The sequence below is a fragment of the Desmodus rotundus genome, chromosome 12 (genome assembly GCF_022682495.2).
Source record: "Desmodus rotundus isolate HL8 chromosome 12, HLdesRot8A.1, whole genome shotgun sequence".
NCBI classification, from domain to species: Eukaryota; Metazoa; Chordata; class Mammalia; order Chiroptera; family Phyllostomidae; genus Desmodus; species Desmodus rotundus.
Window position 1 is genome coordinate 50,393,125 of NC_071398.1, and position 12,911 is coordinate 50,406,035.

General features: G+C 45.4%; 1 non-coding gene across 1 annotated transcript; it reads right to left on the bottom strand.

Annotated features, from left to right (window-relative positions):
* Positions 1-5,758: 5,758 nt before the first annotated feature.
* Positions 5,759-5,887, bottom strand: LOC112314109 (small nucleolar RNA SNORA38). The gene has a single exon (XR_002975775.1). It is a non-coding gene; the product is annotated as a small nucleolar RNA SNORA38 (small nucleolar RNA).
* Positions 5,888-12,911: the final 7,024 nt, after the last annotated feature.

Below are 12,911 nucleotides of genomic sequence, written 5' to 3' on the forward strand. Positions count from 1 at the left end.
ATGGGTATTAGGCCTGTGGGCTCTGGGGAGAGGCCACACCATACACACAAGCTGCTTCTGGAGCATCTGCAGGGCCATGAGGAAAGCAAGCCCCCTACAGGTCTAGTATCAGGAGCGTGGCCAGGGGCACTGTGGCTGGAGACTGAGCTCAAATAAATTGACATATGAGCTTGGAGAATGCAATTAGTGTCTTTGGGTCTCCATCTCCTGGATAGTAAAGTGGGGGAGGGGGAGAAGAAAGAAAGACAGGGAGGTGGGCTCCATGGGGACATTCTGCCTTTGTCACACATGCCTGGATGTAGTGCAGAGGTCAGGTGTTGCCATCCCTTGGTTTCCTCGGCTTCCCACACCCAGCGTCCAGTTTCCCTGCAACAGGAGCAGTTTCCAAGTGGTTCACAAGGGGAAAAAATTCTTTTTGTCAGCACTAGAAAGGATGTCAAAGTTTCACATAGTGGTCTGTTAAATTATTTTTAATAACTTTGAATTAATGGGAACCAATGTCATTTTAAACACTCATCAGGGACAAAAGATACAGGTACAGGTTGTCCTGTCAAAAATGAGTGTCAGTGCCTGGAGGGAGGGGACATGAATTCCCCACCAGAACCGGAGAAAGCCAGCCATCCTGTCCCAGGTATGAGGCCACCTGCCCCTCCCAGCCCTGGATTCCTGGCTTGGGAATGGTCAGACCAGAAGGCAGGGCCCATACCCTCAGCCTCAGAGATTGGGGGAAGGATCCCCCCTGGTGTAAGCCAGTCAGGCTGCCCCCTCCCTCCCCTCAGAGCTGTTTCCCTTCCAGAACAGTCCTGTCTCAGACCCCAGGCCATCCCCCACGGCCTTGTGCCTGAAGGAATTCTTGTGAAAATAAAGTGCCTCCAGTCAGGCGGGGGCGTTACCTTGTCTGTGCCTCACCCACAGCCTGGGTCATGGTGTACTTAACTTCCATTATTGGTGATGATAGTGATCTATTACTAATAATAAATAGCAAACAATATAAGAATGGTGCTCTATTAACAATACTACATAAAGTATTTATTAATAAATGGGTAACTAACTACTACTCAGAGCCGTGTTATTATTCCAGGCTGTCCTCTGATGAAACCAAGGCTCAGAGCTGTAATATTTCGCAGGATGAAAATCCAGGGGCCAGTGAACGCAGCAGGCTGTCTGACTCAAAGGCAGCTTCTTAGTGGGGTGCGTGTGGGTGGTTCTCAAGCCCTGTACTCCCAGATAGAGCACAGTATCAGCTTGTATGGTCTGGAGGCCACCCCCACTTACCCCCCTCAGATGTGGTGGGCCTCGACAAGTGAAGGGGAAGGAACTTGGTCAGGGAGAGAAGGAGAGGAACAAGGAAAGGAGGGAAGGAAGGGGAACCATCCAGCAGCACTGACAAGATCAGGAAGAAGCAGGTGACTGACTGGAACAGGTCGGGAGCAGGAGCTCTGGCACCCGGTCTGCCCAGACTCACACCCCAGCTGTGTGCTCTGACCAGTGCGGGCGTTTTCTGAGCCCCGGTGTCCTTGTCTGCCCGGAGATTGAGTAAGGAAACGCGTCCTATGGTGTTGGGTGGGTTTCCTGAGCTGATTCACACACGGTTCCTACAACACATGCTGGGACCCCCTGGAGCAGGGCTGCCCCCAGCACTTCTGCAGGGACGGAAAGCTCTGTGTCTGTGCTGTGCGTGTGGGGGCTACACGGGCAGTTGAACTTGACGTGTGGCCAGTGCAGCCTCAGAACTGAACTTTTACCAGTGTTTAATTTTATTAAATTGATTTTAGAGAGGAAGGGAGAGAGATTAAAAGCTTTTAGTGTTCCACTTATTTATGCATCATTGGTTGATTCTTGTATGTGACCTGAACTTTGTTTAATTTTAATTAATTTGTGTTTTCATAGTTAATTCTGGCTACTGGCTACTGCTTTGGACTGTGCATCTCTAAAGCCTTAGCTATTTTTGTTCTTGCTGCTGTGGCTTACATAGTTGGGCATTGTCCCACAAACTGAAAGATTATGGGTTCAATTCCCCGGTCAGAACACGTGCCTGGGTTGCAGGTTCCGTTCCTAGTCTGGATGCATGCAAGAGGCAACCAGTCAGTCTTTCTCACATTGATGATTCTCTTCCTTTCTCCCTTGCTTCCCCTCTCTAAAAAAATAAATAAAATATTTTGAAAATAATTATTTATTTTTAGAGGTTAAAGGAAGGAGAAAGAGAGGAAGACAGGAAGAGAAACATCAATGTGTGATTGCATCTTGTGCGCCCCCTACCAGGGACCTGGCCCGCAACCCAGGCATGTGCCCTAACTGGGGATCAAACCGACATCCCTTTAGTTTTCAGACTGGCACTCAATTCACTGAGCCACACCAGCCAGGACTCATCATTGTAATAATTTAATCCTCACTTTCTAAGATGCATAGGAGGTTTAAGTACAACCATGTCTCATGCCTGTTATCAGAACAGGTTTCCCTGGGGTGTGCTGGTCTCCCATGACCAGAGAGAAATATTGGCAGGAAATTACACCTGTCCATCTCCCCACCACACACACACACCACTACCACCACCCTCACAGGAGGCTCAATAGATTTCCTGTCTCCTTCATCATGGATGCTCACTTACCCAATAGACGTCCCCCATGGCATGTAATTTCTTAGGAGGAATTTTCCTTTGGTCCAAGTTTTTTAAGGAGCTGCCTAGAAGGGAATGTGCCCTTACAGGTGATCATCTGCTTTCCCAAGGGGCTGAGAGGTGGCAAGAAGTGGAGGAGGAGAGGCAAGTGTGAGCTGGTGTTTTTTCACTGCTGAATTCGATGTGGCACAGGGAGGTTCATGTGGTAGGTGTGTGTGTGTGTGTGTGTGTGTGTGCTGGGGAAGAGGTAACTGGGTGAAGAAGGAACCTGAGTTCTTTTCCCACTTAGTGGGGGGCAGGGGGGCAGGGGCAAACACTGTTTGAAGAAATAAGAAAGTGGATGACTAATACATGAAGACCTAGAATTTCTGTATCTTCTGATAAGCAGGAATGTCAAGAGATGAGAGGCTTCAGGTAAACCAGTGAGCCATTTAACAAGCATTTGAGTGCCTCTTCTGTGTCTGGTACTATTCCAGGCACTAGTAGTCCAGCAGTGGGCAAACCACAGCCCCTGGTCATTACTGACAGATCACAGGTGATGAGGTAGAAAGTGAAGAGAGGAGCTGTTTCAGCTCTGGCAGTGAAGTGGGCCTTCTTTCAGAAGGTGACGTTGGAATACAGCTCTAGTCTGCAAGGAGAATGTTAGGTAGGGTAGTGAACCAAGGCAGGGAGGAGGAGGAAGACATGTCTCACCTACTAACTCATCAGTCCTGAGCCTGGTCTGATTATATTGCCAGGTGTTCCAACATCATCAGAAACACTACGTTAGCACGGGAGGAGAGAGCCCTTGGAATTCTATGCATCGTTTCCACCATGTGGCAAAGAAAGCCTTTGAAACTATATATTCATCCCAAGGTCTGGAAGGTGGGAGAGGGGCCCACAGTGCCCAGAGAAGATGCCCACAAAACAACTTTTATTAGTTGCCTACCTCTGGTAACTACCTCTTGCAGCAAGAGCCCATAAATAACTCTGGGTAACTGTCCCAACTTTAATTAACTGCCTCGTGTCACGTTTCTGTTTTACAACAAGATGAAGAAATAGAGTCTGATTGAAAAGATTGGGGCTAATAGACCCCCACACATACCTAAGTTTGGGTAGTCACGTCCCCCCAGGAAAGCTGGTACCACCTTTACCTGTCAATCAATATGTAACTTCTTCACCCCTATCCCACCAATTATATAACTCCTCAGAACAAAGGACCTGATTCTCTCGCCACCCTTGCTCTTGCCTTCCTCCCCCACCTCAGCAAGGCCCATTCTCTTCCATGAGAATGTACCACCAATAAATCCTGCTTGCACACTAGTTGACTTGCTGATCTCTAATTCTTTACTGCATTGGCAAAAAGAACTGAGTTTCCGATCATCTAGCAGGCCACAGGAGGATATGGTGGTGGAGTCCGGCATCACCCTGGAGGAAATTAAGACGGAATTGGAGAAGCCAATCAAAAAGACGTTCCCTCTGCTGCTGTGCGTCTTCATCACCACTAAGGGGCGCCACCACCACATGGATGTGTTCTTTGGTGGGAACGTGCCCTCAACGAAGCTGCAGATCTACACCTGGAAGGCTGCCACCACCTTGAAAGAACTAGTTTAGTAAAAGAACTCTACCCGGAAGCTAGGGAGAAGGGCACACACTTCAATTTTGCAATTGTTTTTACGGATATTAAAAGACCTGGCTATCAAGGAAAGGAGATTGGCAGAACCATGTCCCGAAAGGAGACCGACGATTCCATGACCCTGCGGTCTCGGAAGTTTCAGATAGATTATCTGGACCTGGCCATCACCCTCCGAATCGGGCACCACCTCCTTCAGGGCACAGGAGGCCATATTAAGTTTCGTTGACTATTTCTTGAGTTTATTTTTCATTCATTTATGTAAAACAAATTTACGCTTTCTCTCCTCTCATTATTGCCAGTTAAGCATTTAAACTTTAAACAAATTGCAATGCATTTCTTTGGGAGTTAGGTTAGGCTGTGCTATGGTAAGAATATTAATAGAAAGTTCATGTTTCAGGTCCTTCTGTAAAATAATGAAGTGCTCTTAGCAGTCTTTGTAAAACTGTTGTTAAGTATACATGTTCAGTCCTGGCTGGTGTGGCTCAGTGGATTGAGCACCTGCCTGCAAACCAAAGGATTGCCAGTTCAATTCCCAGTCAGAGCACATGCCTGGGTTGTGGTCCGGGTGGGTGTGTGAGAGGCAACCACACATTGATGTTTCTCTCCCTCTCTTTCTCCCCTCCTTCCCCTTTGTCTAAAAATAAATAAATAAAATCTAAATATATATGCACATGTGTGTGTGTGCAATCAAGAAAAAAAAAAAAGTACCGCATTTCTCCCATAACAAGAAGACAGCTCTGTAGATATTGGGGGACAGGACAGTGTCCTTTTAGTCCAGGGCTCAGTGGAGCCGTGCTTGGAAGAGAGGAAACATTGACGACACCCAAGGATCTGTCCTTAGAAGTTTGGATAAATACATTAGAATCTGTCTGGGTAGGAAATGGTGAGGGAGAGCTGAGGATACCAATAATGGAAGATGCTCTGAGTTGCAGCATTAAATGACAAAACAATTGACAACAGTATCTACTGTGCCCTGTCATTTATGTTTTTATTTTTTCCATTGTTTTTTTTTGAAGAAATACAACTTCAGTGGAATTTATTACATGTGTTATATAAAAGCATAAGAGAGGCAGGACACTGCAGAAAATAGAAAGCTTACATTTTTAATATTTTGCCTTTAAAATGGCATTTTATTCTCTTGTGGGCAAAATCATTGAACATGAGATCTACACCCCTTTTAAAAAAATCCTCACTGGAGGATATCTTTATTGATTTTAGAGGAAGGTAGAGAGAGAAATCGATGTGAGAAACATTGATCAGTTTCCTACCACACACACCCCAACGGGATCAAACCCACAGTCTTCTGGTGTACAGGGTGATGCTCCATCCAAGCCACCCAGCCAGGGCATGAGATCTACCCTCTTAACACAGTTTTAGGTGTACGAGATAGTATCATTAATTAGAGGACACTTTTGCACAGCAGCGGACCTCTAGGATTTATTCACCTTGCAAAACTGAGACTATATGCCCATTTATTTTAAAATTAACTTCAATCTTTTCATGTTCATGTTGCTCTTCTTTTTTTCCTGTATGGGATCGTTGCTCTTGAGCCTGCAGGGAGCAAGCTGGCCACAGACTTCTCCAAGTCCATGTTTCTTGGCCTCCAGTTCTTAGGCATCCAAAGACAGGGAAACCTACACGTCTTTGTAAGAGGGTATTATTTGTGTTTTTAAAAAGTATATCCATATACTTTTCTATGTAACTCTATAAATATATATATACATAGCAGTAGAAGAAATACCACTACTTTTGTACAGGTTGTTACTTAGTTGAGCTGCTTCTGTGAACATTGGTAAAATGGCTGCTGACTGAGGGCTCTGAAGGCCGGCCTGGCCCTGTGGCCTTGCCCGCACCTGCGCATCACAAAAGTGTGTGAGCTGCTGTGTTTAATACTCAGACTGGCTCCCACTTCTGTACAGTTGCTGATTTGCTGTGTGTCAGGTGTTGGGAATCTAGACAAGCAAGACCCTACAAATCTCCACCTCTCAGAGGTGGACTTCCTGTCTCCAAATCCCTTTTTTTACAATTACTCTTTTATTTCTTTTCTTTTAATCCCTACCGAGGATATATTTTTGATTTTAGAGAGAGAGAAACGTTGATGTGAGAGAGAAATAGCAGTGGGTTGCCGGCTGCACACTCACTCCCTGGTCAGGGACCAAACCTGAAACCCTGATGACATTCCAAACAACCCAGTCATCTACCCAGGGCTTTTTTTTTTTTTTTTTTTTTTTAAACAGTTCATAATGTTAGGTTGGAGTCGCTCAAGAAACTGCACGGACACAGCAAGCTAAGGAGCAGGGTGAATTAGCAAGGAAACATGGGAAAAGTGGAGCCAACCAAGAGAGGTTAAGACTCGCTCGGTTGTTCTTAGGGCAGGATTTTTAAGTGCAAAAACCCACGAAGGGTAACTGGTTGGGGTGTCAGAGTCTGATTGGCTAGAGCTGGTTGCTGGGCACCGTTTCTGGTGACCATTGTTCTTGATACATCTTGTCAGGCTCAAGTTAAAGCTGCATCCTGTTATGCTGGATAGGCCAACCCCAGACCCCAGTCTTAGCCGAACATTTGTTTGTTCTGGGTAGGGTGGGCAGGCAGTTTCCCACAGTGTAGTTTCCGGCCTGGTGATTTTCCATTCCTCCTAGGCCTGGCTAGGTCTGTCAAATAAACAAATAAACACATTTTTTGGACAAAAGTCAGAATGAGTCCATGAAGCAAGATTTGCATCTATGATAAACATACCTTTAGAATGTCAAGGTAACTTCCCCTCCCCTCCACCTCACCCTTGGGTACCACCACCACACCAGGGCTGAGACCACAAAGCCCCTCGTTGTCATGTTATCATGCCAATGTTGACGATACCAACAAGACCTGGATGCTCACAAATTGATGCTTCTATTGATAGAATGTTCATAAAATGATTTTTATATTGTTATTACCCTCTTTATGGCTTCCTAATGGAAACAATATCTGTCTCCCCATACCCTCTCCCTTATTTGATATGAAAAATTTAACTTGGGCCCTGGCTGGTGTGGCTCAGTAGATTGAGTGCCAGCCTGTAGACTAAAAAGTTGACGGTTAGATTCCTAATCAGGGCACATGCCTGAACTGTGGGCCAGGTTCCCAGTTGGGGGTGTTCGAGAGGCAACCAATTGATATTTCTCGCACACACTGATGTTTCTCTCCCTCTCTTTCTCCCTCCCTTCCACTCTCTCTAAAAATAAATAAAATCTTTAAAAAAAATTAACCTGCTAATCTCTCCTACCTACTAGACAATGGTATTCTAATTATTAGTTAGGATAATGAAGGTAATGCTTTGTTGGCCACACATTGGGCTTCTCTTATTATTGACAGGGGACTTAAATGTTAGAAAAAGTTTAGTTTCAGGTAATAGCTAGTAAGCACAGTAATCAATGCAAGTAAAATGCTATTATTTCAGGAACTGAAGGTATGACTCACCTCCGCTCCAGGAGACCATAAGCAGTTCCACCTTTATGCCTCAAAGACTGCAAGCAATCAAGATGGTATTTGAGCCACTGTGCTCCAGGGTGAGACACCCAATACCCAGGACACAGACAAAGACCACAGCCCAGGACACAGGAAAGAATGCTGCAGGTTTTATCTGATTAACTTTTCCCTGAATTCCAAACCCCTTACCTACACTTTTCTTCTCCTTATAAAAAAAAGTCAGTTTAAAATGGAATTGAACAGTCTGTTAGGGTACAAACTTGCCGTCTTTTTTTTTTTTTTTTAGATTTTTATCTACTTATTTTCAGAGACAGCAGAAGGGAGGGTGAAAGAAAGGGAGAGAAACATCAGTTGGTCACCTCCTGCTGGCCCCCAAGTGGGGACCAGGCCAGCAACCCACGTATGTGCCCCGACAGGTAGCCAAACCCGCGATCTTCCAGCTGGCAGGCCAGCACTCAAGCCACTGAGCCACACCAGCCAGGGCCAAACTGGCCATCTTCTCAGATCTCAGACCATCTGAATAAAGTGCCCATAAAGATTTAATTCCTGTCTCTGCTTATTGGGTCTAGTAGGTGACAGGCAGTAAGAACATCAGCTTTTCTGGTTTCACTATCAATATAAGCTGTGATACTTTTGGGGGGGTTAATATCTATTACAAAGAACCCATTATGACAAATGCATCCAGTCCAAGAACACCTCCCTGATAATTCCTCTGGTAGAATCATATATGGATCCAATCTAGATGAGTATTGTATAGCTATAGCAATGGAGGAGAGAGTCTGAAATTAAAACTTATTAACTAAAAGCAGTTCTTTGTGGGTAGTCATGTCCAAGGCAGATGTTTCTCCCTAACAAAGGTGTCTTTCCCTACACTGAGCCTGTCCTCTTTTTTCATCTATGACAACATACCTTTGGAATGTCAAGGTAACTTTGCTTTTTCTGCCCTCGGGCACAACCACCACACCAGAGCTGAGATCACAAATCCCCTGTTGTTGTTGCCATGTTAATTGTGGACTATTACTATCCTGTACCCAGCTATGTGTAAGATGTGTCTTTCACTTTACCCTTTATACAATCCCAGAGGTTTCCCCACTTTGCTTTCTCCTGCCTCCCTATTCTATCACCAACGGATTTCATGTAACCCCCTTGCAAAAACAAAAAAGGCCCTCTCTACCAGCACTAGCTCTCTCTTTCCTTGAGCCCACCAGGCATAATTAACTTGTTTCTCCAAGCCTCTATTCTCAGGACAGGGTAGATTACTAAAAGCGTTCCCCGACTCCGCCATCCCACACAGGTATTTTAAAACTTACACAAACAGGCCAGACCAGACCAGAGCGCCAGGACCCTGAACCACACGATAACCGCGAAACAAACTGAAGCTGCACTGAAACCTGAAACCTCCTGATTTACCACTAACTGCCAGGACTACCTCTCCCCCTCTATCACCCAGTAAAGCTCCAGCCCCAAGCTTTCACCACTACCGCCGCCTCTCATGCTCTTAGACCCCTTTCCACTCCTGCAAAGTGAAAACACTTTGCCCTCTGCATTTTCTTCTCTTTGTGAATTCTTTCAAATCCTGCATTGGGTGGGGGCACCCTGGCATTTTGGTGACCCTTACACTTACCCTTACGTCTCCTCCTTGGATGGTAGTGTATATAATAAGGTGCTAAACTGCCATGCTTCTGAGCATTTCTCAGTCCGATGAGATTTCGCTTCCCAGCAACTGTCATCAGTTTTGCTCAAATAAACTCAGCAAGAATTCTACACAGGTTACAATGTCTCTTACAATGGAGGGTGGCTTTGGTGCAGGAGACAGCATAGGAAGAACTCTGAGACCGCGTTGCTGTTGCTGGTCAAAGGCTAGTGTCCTGGTTGCTAGGGAATACATTGTAGCAGCTAGGAGTGAGTGGCCAGCGGGGAAATAAAGGCAGGGCTCTCACCATTGCAGTCTAACAAAGAACTTAATACAAGAGGCTAAAAGCAAAGGAAGACATGTCTCACCCGTTGACCCAGTAATTCTGAGCCTGGTCTGATAAGGCAGCCAGGCATCCCGAGCAACAAGGAAAACTATGGTAGCGCTGGAAGCCGGGGAGCCCTTGTAAGTCTGTGTGTGTCGTCTCCACTAGCTAGGAAAGGGAAAACCTTAGGACTGTGTGTTCATTTCAAGGCCTGGAAGGGGGAAAGGGAGGGGTCTACAGTACCCAGATAAAAGCCCATAAAACAACTTTGGTTAATTGCCTGCCCCAGTCACTTATGAACAAACAGAGTCTAGAGCAAGATAAGGATTTGGGCTAACAGACCCCCCCACCCATACCTACCTGTGGGTACTCATGTCTCCCAGGGAAAGCTGGCACCGCCTTCACCCTTCAATCGAAATGTAACTCCCTCCCCACTCTCTGACAAGTGATATCACGTGTTCTCTTTCTGAGTAACATCATTTGTGGTATTAGTGAGGTTTGATTTTTAGAAAATGTTTATTGGCCCTTTCTGTGGGTGGACAAATTATCTATCCTACGCTTTACCAGTCTACAGGAATCTTAGCATTCTTGAATGTCTTAAATAGAGTGTGATTAAGTGACTGTGTGTGTGTGTGTACATATTTGTGGCAAATATTCTTCCTGGTTTGCTTTTTGTTTTTCAAGTTATTTTATTTTTTTTAATTATTTTATTTATTTATTTTTGAGAGAGAGGGGAAGGGAAGGAGGAAGAGAGGGAGGGAAACATCCATGTGAGAGAGAATCGCCAATCGGTCGCCTCTCGTGCATGCCCCAGTCGGGACCAGACCTGCAACTAGGCTGTTTCCTTGACCAGCAGTTAAACTGGCAACCTTTCGCTTTGTGGGATGTTGTGCAATAAACCAAGCCACGCCAGTCAGGGTATCAACTTATTTTATAATTTTTTAAAGTCCAAAAGCATTGCATATTTTTAAAGTCCATTCTGTCAGTCTCTTCCCCTCTGGTGTCTCCCATTGTCTTTAAGCAGAGAAAGCACCTTTCCTTCCGCCTGCCACTCACCACCTACTCATTCCCTTGTTTCCATTTATCATTTGGGTGTTAACAGTGAACTTTTGAATCCTTTCTATCCACTTGGAATTTGTTCTACTGTGTAAACGTCAGTTCCCTTACCCATGAGCTTTGGCTTGTCATGTCCTCTATATAACACCTTTATTGATATGTGACCCACACACCACAGCGTGTGTACGTCCATTGGGTTTTGGTTGTGCATCATCACCACGGTCAATTTCAGAATACAGGGTGGGGCAAAATTAGGTTGACCAGTTGGGAGGACCTGAAATGCCGGGTTTATTCTTATATTACCATTTATTAATTGTTGTGTTATTTTCCAGTGGAACAACTGTAGACCTACTTTTGCCCCACCCTGTATTTTCATCACCCCGAGCAGAACTACTGCCCTCATTCCTCCCCATCACCTCCCTGCCCCTTGCAACCAGTTGTTTACTGTTTCCTCTGGATTTGCCTATTCTGGACACATCTTTTCTTTTCTCTTTTCTTTTCTTTCCTTTTCTTTTCCCTTTCTTAGCCCTCATTGGAGGATATGTTTATCGATTTTAGAGAGAGAAGAAGGGAGACAGAGAAACACTGATGTGAGAGAGAAACATCAATCGGTTGCCTCCCATATGCACCCCCAACTGGAGACAGAACCCACAACCTCGGTTGTACAGACAGGACTCGAACTAACGAAGCCACTTGACCAGGGCTGGTCATTTCCTGTAAACGGAATCACACACTGTGTGCTTTGTGTGTCCCGCTGCTCTCACTGAGCTTCACGTTTTTGATGTTCATCTGTGGTAGCAGGTGTGCTTGCTCGGCGCATGTAGCCCTCCTGGGAAAAAGTTGATTGAGTCAGTTCATTAGTCAGGGAAGACTTAGGTAAGACTTTCAGCAGAAGTTATATTTTAAGAATTAATACAAAATAAGTACAAAAATAAAGGAGGGCAGGAGGAAACTTTGGGAGGTGGTGGATGAGTTTGTGGCCTCGTTAGTGTTGATGATTTCAAAGGTGTGTACTTAGTTAGGCCCGGGTGGTGTGGCTCAATGGATTGAGCACCAGTCTGCGAACCGAAGATGTGTACTTACTTGCAAACTAATCACATCGTGTTGCCTTAAATAGGTGCAGCTTTTTGTATGCCAGACATACCTCAACAAAGTGGTTAAAGAAAAAGAAATTATTAACTGGGCTTTCTCAAAGGATGAATGGGGCGAAGACTCAAATAATAATAAATAAAATAGTATTAATAATAAAAGCTATATACAAGATATACATGAAATGTCCAATTAATCTAATGATAGCAGCAATAGTTTCCATTTCCGAGATCTTCCTGCAGCCATTCCACGCGGTGGAATCACACATGCCTGACCTCATTTTACCTCGTAACAGCTACAGAGGGGGCCGTACAAGGAGGTCCATTGTACAAAGGGGCTCAGAAAGGTTAAGACAGTTGTCCAAGGAAACAGCCAGCTCTGTGGGGCAGTGCCAGGATTTTGTCCCAGACTCCTGAGCCCAGGCTGTTAACCACCGACCAGCCTGTACTGCTCCCTCATCACGTGGTGGTGGCCCCAAGACAGAGGAGACCAAGGTGAGCCCAGAGTTCCTGGTGGGCACTCAAAACACAGGAGGATTGGCTTGCAGTGAGGCGAAACAAAGGGAGAGCAGCATCAATGTGTGAGAGAAACGTTAGTCTGTTGCCTCTCACACGTCCCCAACTGGGGACCTAGCCTGCAACCCAGGCACGTGCCCTGAGCAGGAATCCAACCAGTGACCTTCCAATTCACAGGCCGGCACTCGATCCACTGAATCACACTAGCTAGGGCTCCAAGGATTTTTAAATCTTCCTACTAGTCAAAGAAATACAAATTAAGTCACAGAAATACAACTCTTAAAAAAGAATAACAGCCCTGGCTCAGTATGGTTCAGTTGGTTGGAATTTCCTCCCATAAATGGGAGGCAACTGATCGACGTTTCTATCTCTCATTAATGTTTTTCTCCCTCTTCCTCTCCTTCTCCACCGGCTTCCTCCCTCTCTAATCATATCCTCAGCTGAGGCTTAAAAAAAAAAGAATAACAGCACCCTGTATTATGAAGGTGTAGGGAAAGGGACTCTAGTCTCCCCAGACTAGAAACAGAGATTGAGGATCCCATGGGACACACACAGGAGGGGATTAGAGTGGCTGTGGTCAGCAGGGAGGGACGAGTGTG